This window comes from Ptychodera flava, chromosome 10, assembly GCF_041260155.1.
Source record: "Ptychodera flava strain L36383 chromosome 10, AS_Pfla_20210202, whole genome shotgun sequence".
In the NCBI taxonomy this organism is placed as follows: domain Eukaryota; kingdom Metazoa; phylum Hemichordata; class Enteropneusta; family Ptychoderidae; genus Ptychodera; species Ptychodera flava.
In genome coordinates this window covers 3,869,625-3,882,316 of record NC_091937.1, presented here as the reverse complement: position 1 = coordinate 3,882,316, position 12,692 = coordinate 3,869,625, and the positions used below count along the sequence as shown (strand labels likewise).

At 37.2% G+C, this 12,692-nt stretch overlaps 1 long non-coding RNA gene across 1 annotated transcript; it reads right to left on the bottom strand.

Moving 5' to 3' along the window:
* Positions 1-2,862: 2,862 nt before the first annotated feature.
* Positions 2,863-7,985, bottom strand: LOC139141828 (uncharacterized). The gene is made up of 3 exons (XR_011554259.1): positions 7,834-7,985; positions 4,927-4,980; positions 2,863-3,239 (listed from the first exon to the last, which is right to left on the bottom strand). It is a non-coding gene; the product is annotated as an uncharacterized lncRNA (long non-coding RNA).
* Between the last annotated feature and the right edge of the window lie 4,707 nt (positions 7,986-12,692).

Genomic DNA, 12,692 nt, shown 5'->3' with positions numbered 1-12,692 from the left:
AGTGTACAGAAGGGCTCAAAATAGCCTCTAAAAATCTCAAGGAGCCCTTTCAAGAGGGATGTGACCCCTCATGACCTCTTATTCCTGCATGACCTTTGGTCATCAGACAAAGTAACTGTAGGTCATCGCAACACCAGCCTGTTGATATTTCCTTTTCGCCTATTGATCAAAAATTTAATGAAAGCCCTGTCCACAGTAGAAAAATTGAGAAAGATTCAAAGATTGTATTGAGAGACAATGTAGATTGTAGCCATCCTGTTAATTGAACATATTTCTGTTCAAGGGACTAGTCAGTTTTTTTTTCTCTGAAGGGGGAGGGTATCACCCTATTTTTGATTTTGGTGATAGGGGTCACTATGTTTTGGAAATGCTCGACCTGGATATTGATATGTTTTTGATTGTAAGACACCGGCCCATAATGGCATAAAATGCATCGTTAGCAGCCAGGAATTGCAGCTTTCAGTTGCAGTTTCAGCAGTTCCTTCAGATTCCTAACTTCAATATACAGAAATGATTAACATGACAAAATGGTCCAAGGAGAAATTCAGTCAGCTGGGATGGTTTCCAGAAAGTGAAAATAAAGTTTAAGATGGAGAAAATAAAAAATAGTTTTTCACAAATTTGAAATTGTGAATCACGAGGATGATGCCATTTCATCTATTATTCCTTTGCATAAAAAAGGGATGTATTCCACAGCTGGTATGTTGCTAGATCAGCCCTGTCAGATAGAAAGATCTAAAAGATTCAAAAAAAACATCAGAAATACTTTTATATTTTTTACAATTCGTAAGTTAGAGAATTTTGTTCACATCTGAGGTTCTTCATGGCTTTTCCCTGAATTTACCCTGACTGTCGCTGGGTAGATTTTCGGCCAACAAACATGTTCTGTTTTAGTGTTATTTTCTCTTCCTATACTACAATGGAATGCTCCCAACCCAGCCTGTGATCACAGTATGGTCTTTCTGTAACACCTGTTCATCTATTTCAGGTTTTGTTTAGTTTTTGCTGAATCATTTACCAGTAAGATTCAATTAAGAAAAGAAAAAATTATCATGTAATAATTGGACATACTAGTACATTTACTTTTCTTGATGTATGCTGAGGCAGCATTTTTTTTTTATTTTGTCTTCTTTATTAAATCAAATTCTTACAATGATGACTCAGCAAAAACTACCGGTAATTGAGAAACAAAAAATAGTGTGGGTTTACTGTGTATAGTTCTCCATTATATAATGTCAACCCTCTTAGCTTTGTCTGATATTCCTTGTAATATTATAGCTTTGTCACTACCAGTAAATTTTGTGACATCATCTCCAAGATGTATTTATCCAGCAATGTGGCTCCAGATGTTTTCTACCATCAAGTTCACAACATAGCCAAAACTTTGCACTCCACGATGTACTTGGCTTCGCCTCTGACATTGTTATGCAGTGTTTGCTTTTGTCCATTATGGACCCTGAGAGGTAGCATTATTGCTTAAACTAGCATTCTTCTCGGCAACTGAGAAGCAATGCTCTTTATGGTTTCTTGTGATTAGGCTTTCCGATTTGTAGAAACTGTTACAAGTACCAAATGCTTCTGGAAATGTTATTTCAGTCTAGCACTGTACTGTAGACAAAGAATAAGTTCTGAAGAAACATTGTTGTCTAGGAAATGAGCGATTTAAGTTAACAAATGAGGTATTTGTATCAGCAACTTAGCGGCGAATAGGGTCACAACTTAGATTAACCATACTAGGCTTGCATAGTGGGTCCCCAACTTGTAGTACGGGATGAGAACTGCCAAAATTAGCATTATCTCAATATTTTAAGCTCATGTCATTATTATTATGCCATAATTTGCATATTTGGTCATTTTATGTCATTATTTGATCACAAGTGTAGGATTATTTTGTTATTATTCAATTATTCAATGTGCATGACTTTCGTAGGACAGTATGTTATCATAAGGCAACATTCATATCATAAGGCAACATTCACATCATTACAAGACTGCATTCACAAATACTGGGGAGGTGGATTGGAGGAAAATTCCAGGGGTAGTAGAGAGGATTATATGAAGTTTGCACTAGGCATGGCGGATCTAAGAACTTTTTGATTCCTTATATATTTTTTAAGTTTTCAGATTCCAGACTTTGGGAGGTAATTCAATAAATGTTTTAATGTCATCCAATGGCTATAGCTTTAATTATCTAAACAAATTATTCTATAATCATTTTTAGCATTTCATGACTGTATAGCTTGAACAAGTCTAAAATTAGTATGAATGCCATTGAATTTGCATAAGAAAAGCAACAAGTAGACCTTGTAACAGGGGGCAGAAGTTGTATTTCAATACTTCCATTCAATCTATCGACTTTGGTTTCTTGCTATCTCCTACAGTATGCTGAAACACACAATATTATACTTGTCAGCAAAGCGTATGTATATAGTATTTATGATTGAGTAGATTCCCGACTGAAATTCACTTGTCAATGATACAATACTGTACTCATATATGTGCTGTGTTGATAAGCTTAATTCTCGATCAATCTTTCAACATTAGGCTATAGGGTGTCAAACAAGAGATCATAGTTAATACGCTGTAAAAGAAAGAATACCGAAAAAGATATCTAAATTTTTGTTTACTATTCATGGAATAATAAATGTTTGACTAACAATGTAGGGATTTGGACATTTTTTGATCATATGGAGGGGTGGGCTTTTGAATGTTTTGAGGGTATTGAGGGCTGGGGAATCAAAAACAAATCATATTTCAATTGCCATTCACCCCTTCCCACCCTCAATGTTAGCGAATGCAGCCTAAAACAGAAAAGGTTTGGTTATTTATATGTGTGGATATAAAATAACAACAGAACCAATATGCGTTGGAAGACTGTGTTCTATTAAAGCAATTTACGAAATTATGAAAGACAGAACAATATATAAGTTACATCTACATAAAGTCTGTCTGAGAATGAAAGTTCATAATTCGAACGGTTCGATGTTTTGGCGATCATGATGCAGACCTTGGCGTACGCTTCTTTTCGGTGTCACACTTCAGCCATTAAGCACTTCTTGAATGTACCCACTACACAGTTCTTCTGTTCCAATGGCACACAATTCCGCGCATTGGGTGATTGTTTCAGGTGACAATGCGCCTGCGTCTTCACAGTAAGTACACTGCTCTGCACAGCCGAATTGTCCAATTGCAGCGCCAACCAAACACGCTACTAAAAGTGCCAAAATGACTGCCCTCATCTGTACAAAGAAGGGAGAAAATGTCATTTTACTATACTTTAAATACAATTGCAGTACAATATCTGCGTCTTGGCATAAATTTTCCAGGATTTCCCATTGTCAAGCTATCTGCAGGCCAATTAGGCATCATTTATGTTGATTTTTCCTGTTAGTGTTATGAGCAAACATCGATTTTGAACATTGATAAATTACTAATGTGAATGTTACTGTTATTTACAAACAATGTGGATTTTGTGTAAATACCTTCTGGAAACCCTTTTAGTGTTATTATTATGATTAGTTATAAATTACGATTATGATTATAATCTGCTTACGTAAACAACCCTCTGGAAACCCTAATTTAGTTCATGATCTATGCAAAAATATACAAGTATATACAATTTACAATATGAAAAATCAACTCAGAAATATTGCCGAATTGGCCCGTATCTGCACAGGATTCATTGCCTGTGAGCGCAAATAAATCATTTTACATGCAGTACGACACTAAACAAAAACCTTTACCCTTCCAGCCACGCACTTTCATGTTCAATTACAGTATGCTTCCCAGCCAACCGACCGATGCCTTGGATCCACTTTACATAACTCCTCCATAAAATCTGACGAGCTCTTGAAAGTCAAATCTCTCCTTTCAGTCATTGCCAAGATTGAGATAGACAAAGCATACCGACTGCCTTTGTCAGAGCATCATGTAATAGTTAGCTAGCAGAAGTAGTGCCTTACTTTCCCATTGGCCAGCTGTACGCTGCCATGCCTTTACGGCCCTGACACATGTTTGCGGACGGAGGTTGTACGGCGGATAGGCCTGAGCGTGCGAGGGCCCATATCGCTGTTAGTACGCGACAGAGGTCCGCAAAACCCGTATCAAGGCCGTAAAGGTTTTATATCATATACCTTATGCAATGATAAATAGTTAAGATAAAAATATTCTGTAAAGTTCTGGAGATAAAATAATTTAATATTCTGAGCAATTTTGCCAATCATTTTTTCTGTGGGTTATATCTTTGTTTCTCGGTCATTAACTGAATTTCACGTGATGAGGGGAAAAGCGTCGTCATTTTACATTACTTAAAGGGACATTAGCTGACTGTGGACTAATTTTTCACTACTCTGTTTCAATGTATCAACTACAGAATTTCACTATAATCCGATCATCATGACCAATGCCCGGTGTCTTGCTTGCCAACACAGCCTGTATATGTGAAATGACCATTGTTATTGTTGATAATTGTATTCTAGTCCGGACCTGAATACAAAATTTAATCAATAACAATGCAGATTATACTCATATAAGGTATATTTATGAGCTAAATATTACGAATTTCTCCATGAACCAGACACTGAAGATGATACGCAGAAACAAAATAAAAAAATTACCAAAGTTACAACTATTGGATCTGAACAGAGAGGGGCTCTAAAAATGTTGGCTCACCTTGTGCGGGCATCGATATCTCCCCCTCTATAATGCGGGGCATTGAAAAAAAATGACAGTATGTCTTCTCTTCTTGCCTCTCCCCTGCCATTGATTGTGCTCGTTCCCTAAAAGACTATAGTTCACCGCCCCAAATGTGTCCAAGATCAGTCACAAAAATGGAACCTCTTTGAAAACTCGCCATGTCGACCAAACACACTTAAACTTGCGGCGGGTTTCTTTTGTATACAAACAGAACAAATGGGCCATACATACCTTTATTCTTCAAATTGACTGATGTCTGCAACAAAAAGTGACGTCAGCGAGAACCTGTAATCAAACCACAAGATTGATTTGATATCAGTGTCTTAGAGGGACGTCATTTTGAATCTTTAATCTTTATTTCTGATACAGCGCATTACATTAAAAATAATCGCAATGCGCTTTACACTTAAAATCAACAAAGAGAAGGATGAAACATAAAATTGTTTTACTTACAGTAAAAAAGCAAAGGAAATAAGCAACATGTTATAAAACGTCATCGTAAAAACTACGAAAATTACGAATAAAAAGACGTGAAAAGGTGAGTTTTCAGTTTACTTTTAAAAACATCCAATGATTGAACCGCTCGAATATGTAATGGCAGAGAATTCCATAAGCGAGGTGCAAAAATTGCGGAAGCCCTATCACCGTAATACACGTATTTCCAATTGGCTGATATAAATTTACAACATTGGAATGAGAGCGAAGTGTGCGCCGAATGTCACGGACTGTGAGCAATTCACCCAACTACTTTGGAGCTATACAATCTTTAAAGTGATGCTAAACATTTTGAATTCTTTCCTTTGCTTCACTGGAAGCCAATGTAATCTATGAGACAAGGTGTGATATGATCGGTTTTTCTTGTTCTAGTAACAAAACGAGCGGCAGAATACTGAATTGTTGGAAGCTTTTGAATTTCATAAGTAGGCAGGCTAAAAAGCAAACTATTACAATAATCTTACTAGTAACGAGACGTAAAGAAAGCGTGGACCGTATTGCTCTGATCCAAGATGTTTCGAATTTTCCCTATCTTCCAGAACGCATGGGAGGCTGACTAACAAATATTAACAACGTGGGCCGACATACAACAGACTATCTCCATGGTAACACCAAGATTACGAACTGTGTTTGAAGGCTGTATGGTGACATCACCAATCTATACATCACAGCGAGTTACCGGGCCGTCACCTTTTTGCCGATTAAGTTGCCATTGTAAGATATATATACTTGCTTTATTTTGTGAAACACGATGGATTCCTCTGGTAGTGGTAGCAGTATCCCATTAGTTAAAGAAACAAGTGATTAGCATTTCGCAAACGAAATTTGAAGCAACATTAAATTGTTAATACCATAATATACTAGTATGTTCCGTCAATTTGACATTTGTGATGAAGGTAACACTTGTCAATTCTACAAAGAGAATATATGACGATAAACGTTTCTACAGAATTATAGCTTTGAGCTTAATAGCTTCCACGGCCAACACTTAATGTAAGGAATATACACAGCCTTATTACGTCGTCAATATCTGATTTAAAGTGAGAAATATGGACAGCGGAAGGTTGTCTCGTACACTCCGTGAATGGAGAACGAATCTGTTTTAGAAACGATTCACTTCACCTTAGTTTGATTCGGATTTTGATGACGAAATTGTTTACATTACGCACCATTACATCACAGCCATTCAAGAGTTTACATTACTTATCTACCCACGTTATTGATATAAAAGCATAGACAGTGGAGTCTTCCGTAAAAGTAAAGAATTACAATATGGAAGCAGATGGCCACATGTTGATCGATGGTAATAGAGAGGAGGCACGTTGAATGCATTACGCGTACATAAAGGGGTATCTTGTAGCCGACATTGTAAAGTTTGTCTACAATCACTGTATTTATGTTTCTTTTCACCCCTGTACATCACTAATTTTACGACAAATGGCTGAATGGTGAGTGGATGTGCGACACTGGAGCCGTCCAAACGTATCTACCTTGAACAACCCCTTTAGTTATTGATTTGGTTGATCTAGAAGGCCAACTCTGCTTTCTGCGATCTGTTCTTAGAGTCCCCCCTTTAGTCGCAAAGCATTGAAAACAGTACGGGCAATTTGCAAGAATCGCCAAATGAATAAACCGTCGACACCATTATGAAACCAGCAAAAAGTTCGCGACGTAATGGACTGGTCAGTTTCTACGGGGGTGCTGTGGATTTTTTTAAGGACATCAAAAACTTGGTTGTCCCTATGGAAAAAACAAAACCTGGCTGATCCTTCCCCTCATTTAAACTTATAAAAACATGGTGGCCACCCCATAGCAACAGCAAATACCATCATGTCACATCGGTCTTACTTATGAAATCGTGCCAAAAGTGTTAAATGTTGATAGTAACAGCTAACCACTCAGCTTTGCGTTAGAAGTAAATCACGTATTTGAAGTCGACAACACACGAGCACTTTGCTGTCTTTAAACTCTCCAGTATGACTGCATTTGTGTTTGAAGATGTAGCACATAAACTGCCGAGGAAAGCAGGTCTGGCAAAACCTAACAGCTGACATGTCTATGAATGTACACACCAAGTCAGGGAAATTTGTAATTTCAGTACTATTTCCTTGTGTTGACCGTCTGCTCAGGTAGGAAAGGATGCATGGCATGTGTTTTCCAGTCGTCGATTCTGCATTTTAAATTCTATGTATTCAATGCATGCAACGTGGCATTCAAAGTTACACGCAAAATCTAACGGTGCCGTGCCTATTAATTTTGATGTCACGCAAATCGCATCAACTCTGCATAGTTGATCAAACTTGAATTTGGCACAACTTCTGTGATCGTAGTATGGTATGTGAACAGCAAAAATAGCACGGATGGAAACAAATTTCTGTAAATGAAATTTTTTTGTCATTAAATGTCTTGTAGACACAATATGGTACAATAGGGTACAATATTTAGTTTACCATCAAAACACATTGATGATGTAAGTAGCGAAAGTGCTCTACTGATGATGAAATACGTGACCTCAGTGCGAATCAGTTGACATACAGTGTATTGGTCTACTGTTGAACTGCCAGGTTTTGGTACATGAACTACCCTGCAGCGAAGGGTGGTTCTCTACAAGACTAAGTTGAGTTTAAGTAACAGCTGACTTACCTCTCAAGGGATTCACAATTCTGCTTCCAAGGAAAGCTTGAAATGTGTCTCTGACGTTGTGCTTATATACGTTTTCTGGCTTCCTATCTGTGTTCCGATTTCTGATGATACTGATGGTGGAGGCACCTACGGAAATTACAACGCCGCTATCTGATTGGCATAGACAAATAAACTCGTTAACAGCGACCCAGGGGTTTCGGCAACAATAGTTGCTTTGACGTAGTGTAAAGGGACAGGTAAAACGGCCGATGGAATAGATAACTATCTGAAATATATGACGTAGAATAACATTTTATCCGTTTTGGCATGTAAAAAGGATTTGTCATTTTATTTACTGGCGGTTTACTGATATTTTTCAGGAAAGGGATGCACAGATCGATGACGCTTTATGGCTTGGATTAGACTCGGTCTAGTCTGTGAATGAAAACTAATTTACAGAATGCGATATAGTACTAGTAATCGCGACTATTATTTCTAACCACAATGCAGTGGAGTTATCGCGATTCTCGGAGAAACTTGCTTCTTTCACTCCATGCAAGCTCACATCAGCTACCCACAGTGTTCACCTTACACAAGCGTGAATACGATGGTGTGGGATCCTATTGCGGAGTATCTGCAGACAAAACATTTCAAATATAAAAGTAAAGATTTGTTGAACTGATTTTATTTCACACAATCACCAACTTGAACAAAGTATAGGCATATGTTTATTTCACATTTCCTCTGACAAAGTCTATGCAGTAAGGTCCTAACAACCAGTAGTTGACTGCCAATGTCCGAAACGTACAACGTACGAAAGTCTCCTGACACGAAGCTTGTTTTACTCATAAAAATGCACCGATATATAGTAACCAAACTTATTAAACATGTATGCCAGATGATGTCAGCATATAATCGGTTTAGATAAATTTCACCTTGAATGGGGGTTAATGCGCAAATGATACAGCAACTAATATTGCTATTCGTTTTTTCGTGCTTGTTGGATGATTTACTTGTTAAATCATCCTGGCCTGCTAAATGGTGCAAGGAATCTTCAAAGTATTGACTACACGGGACGTTTAGACTTCGTTTGTACTACATAGACTTTAGACAAGTAAAGTACCAATGCCAAAGAAACGCTTCTCCCATTGTCTAAATGTCTTGGGTTATTCGGTGGTCGTTCTACCCTCCTGAACTGTCCTTTGTATTCCTCAATCCGTATTCTTTAAGAATCACAAGATAGTAAAGACAAAACAATACATCCAATCATAAACAATGCAGCTCTTGGTCTTCAGTTTACATGTCATAATTAATATTAAAAGTCACTATGACACGTTACAAACCAATCACGTGAAATTCTCGTGCTCCTTCATTAAGTGTTGACTACCTTCATTATTCTCGATATTATTCAAATATATTCTTGTTTTCATCCAGACTTCACATAATTGTGCGTGTGCCGCCAATATTGTCCGTGTCCGCATTGTATGCAAATCGATTTATAATAGTTGTGGTCGTGTTGTTTTATTAATGTCATTGGTGCTGATGACCGCCTGTTGTATTAACCTTGTGTCAGATAAACTACCTAACACTAAGCATGCACAGACTTCTAAAAATAGATTATTTTTCTGGTCACTCTTCAGTTTTTATTTATGATCAACATTGGCTTTAAGAACATTTGCATAAATTGTATCTTGATGGCAATGTTATCGCTAATGAAGGTAATAAAGTAAATCCAGAATAAATTTATAAACTAGGACCCACTGCATCAGGTTTATTGAATGTACTCATGCTTATGAAAGGGCAGAACTCCGAGTCGCCTCGGGGACATATATTGTGTCTACCACTTGTAGAGGCTTTGAAGCTAATGGAGTAAGTGATGTTTTCGACGGCTTATTCTGTGAAAATTGAAAATTTAATAATTTTTTCTCTATAGAGTCGACACAGGTACGGCAGTCATTTTAATTTAGAGAAAGGGTAAATATTAGAGAATTTGTTTCTCTGGTACCTACTTTGTACGGTGACCCCTAATTTTAATTCTTGATTTCCAAATGGAATGGTTACAGTACATTTTATAGATCTTTAATTCGAGGCGCGGAACCAGCTATGAAAAAAACATGAAAAAATCTTGGAGTTACACCGAACAATTGAATCGAAAATTTTCATAATTCACTATGATTCAACTTTTAAGTATCGAAGCCCTAAAAAGTGAGTAAAAGACACGCCATTTTTGCGTAAAACATATCATAACTTTACTGGCAAACTGAAAAACACTGCCATTTATACTAATATTTATATATCTCACTCTTCGTGTCTACTCGCCGTTTGGCAACAATGAACATGGTGTTAAACAGTTCTTTACGGTTCTTTAACCGCACGATAAAAAGATATTTTGATTAAGTCAAAATTACATACTTGTGCAAAACTCAAGAACAATACACGAGTTACAATGACGTTTTTTATTTTCAACATAAAAAGAAGTTAAGGTATACAGTCACCTGTAACCTAAATATGCCCATATATGGTCAAGGGGTGTTCCTTGGTATTCAAAATGCCAATGTGAGGGCACTGTTTTTAAAATGCAGCCACCCGCTTAAAATCTGTGATTGGTTAGATTTTCTCTTTCCATGGTAACTGTGGCAAAATTGGAACAGGTGACAGTATACCTTTAATATTGTCAAAATATTCGTTCAATTGTCGGCCAACAATTATAACAAACAACTGGCATTCTTTCTACTATATCAAACAATTGAAAGGATCTGTCGCTGTAACTTTTAATGATATATATTTTTGTTTGGTACGTCGATTGCAATTATTTTGGTTCAACTCTGAAAGCCATGTTGAAACAATGTAAAGCATTTCAGCACAACGATTAAACCTGTACAATGCACAGTTCTATAGAGGTTTAGCTCCACGGCAGCTTATGGCGTATCGTCTAACGTGTGAATTTTCGGTTCAGTCGTGCGTTCCCGATAATTTTGCTGCAAACTTGCGAAACTAGCCAACAATTATAACAAACGACTGGCCTTCTATGAACTGAAATCCTTACTTGACGGCTGTTGGTAGAGCTCATACCACTCTGAATTAAATCTGCCGATTTCTTTGATGCAGATATATATGAAGATATATATGAAGTGGAGTGAGATACGGGCCCCTCCTCTCACGTGTGGAGGGACTGTGAGTGAGACTTACAACGTTTCATAGCGAGTACTTCTTGTACTGATACAAACTGTAAGAAATACTCCTATATAAAGGATGTTTGCCAATTTAACGTGACACCTTAGGAAGTTGCCCGCCTAAAATCACAGAACATCTTTCGAAAACCCAGAAAATGTTACCGATGACGTCACGCGCATTGATGGAACGCAATTACACGTAACTAAACCTATCTAGTGATTACATTTATATTCTTGTCCGGACCTGAATTTACTTGTTAATTGCTAACAATGCAGTCTATACATGTACAGGCAGAGTTGGCAAATTTAACAGTATTTCAAATCACTTTTGGGAGAAGAACAAGAAGAAACTAAAAAAAAAAGTGAAAATGTCCTCGAATTGAAATTGCGGCGTCTCAGTGAGCACAAAAAGTCTCTTTTGCATAATCGCATGGTCCTTGACCGAATATATTCTAATGGTGACCGCCGAGTCTTATACATGTTTGCACTAAAGTAAACTAGTACCTTGGGCTCTAGTCTTTATCTTCTCAATCTTACAATATTTGCACTAAAAGTATACCCCGGGCCCTAAGTACCTGCGGTCGTTACCTTCTCAATGCACCTACGAGTGTGGATAGTATCACATACTCGTTGAAATTATGACGTCAGATATGTCGATCTTGCCACTGAAATCTCGAATTAAGGTGAAATGGTTCGTCAAAATTATGCACTTCTACTTCAAAATTTGATAATTTGGCAGTACACCCACAGCAAATATTCAATATCCTGAAATTATTAACTCTCCAGATGTTGAATTAATGGGACTTGTACCATGCCGTACGTGAACTTTACTTCCATAATCGAACCAGAATAGAAAAATGCTGGTATTCGCGAGGATGTTATTTCTCATGCGTAGTTTTGATACGGTTTGTAGCAAAGAACTGCAGGTTTTTCGGGGAACTGACCAGAAAGTAGCCAGAGGTATACTTAACGCTTCCATTTGGGTTCTTGACTAAAAACTTATCGTAAATTACGGATCAATGGTCTGGAGTACTAGGCAAGTCAGAACCAGTTGAAATATATCCTAGTGACACAAGATTGCACAATATAGTGCTACAATAGGCTGTTTATAACACAGTCTATTGTTAATTATCGTTCCTAACTTGAATATTGATTAAACTTACACTCGATGTTGCTCTTTTATAATTATTCACCTGAAGAAGTAATAATTTGAGAACTTTATAATGTTGAAATTACATTTTACAACACTGATTTGAAGGTCGTTTGATGGTCTATGATCACACATGCGCAAACTGGAGCATAGATAAAACAGTGAGACGACAACAAAGATAACATTGTGGTTCTCCATGTACGTCATCTGGCATATTGGAAATAGGAAAGTAGGAAAGACGATATTATCATCATTCAAATTCCAACAGAGATACGATATAGGAAGTCTATTGAAGCACATCCCCGCTTCGCGTATCACATGCTCGGGCGTTTTTTTGATGAAATTCCAAAATTTTTGATAGAATCTTGAGAAGACAAAAGCTTCAGTACCGGGAATGTTTGATGAATAGCTTGAAATGTGCAAAACTTATATGTAAAGTTTAAAATTGATAAGTCAAGCTGAATACCCTTTCGTCTCGGAAACAGATATCCAGACTCTAAACAGATATCCAGACTCTAAAATTTCCACAATTCTTTTCTGATCTACCACTTGTGGTG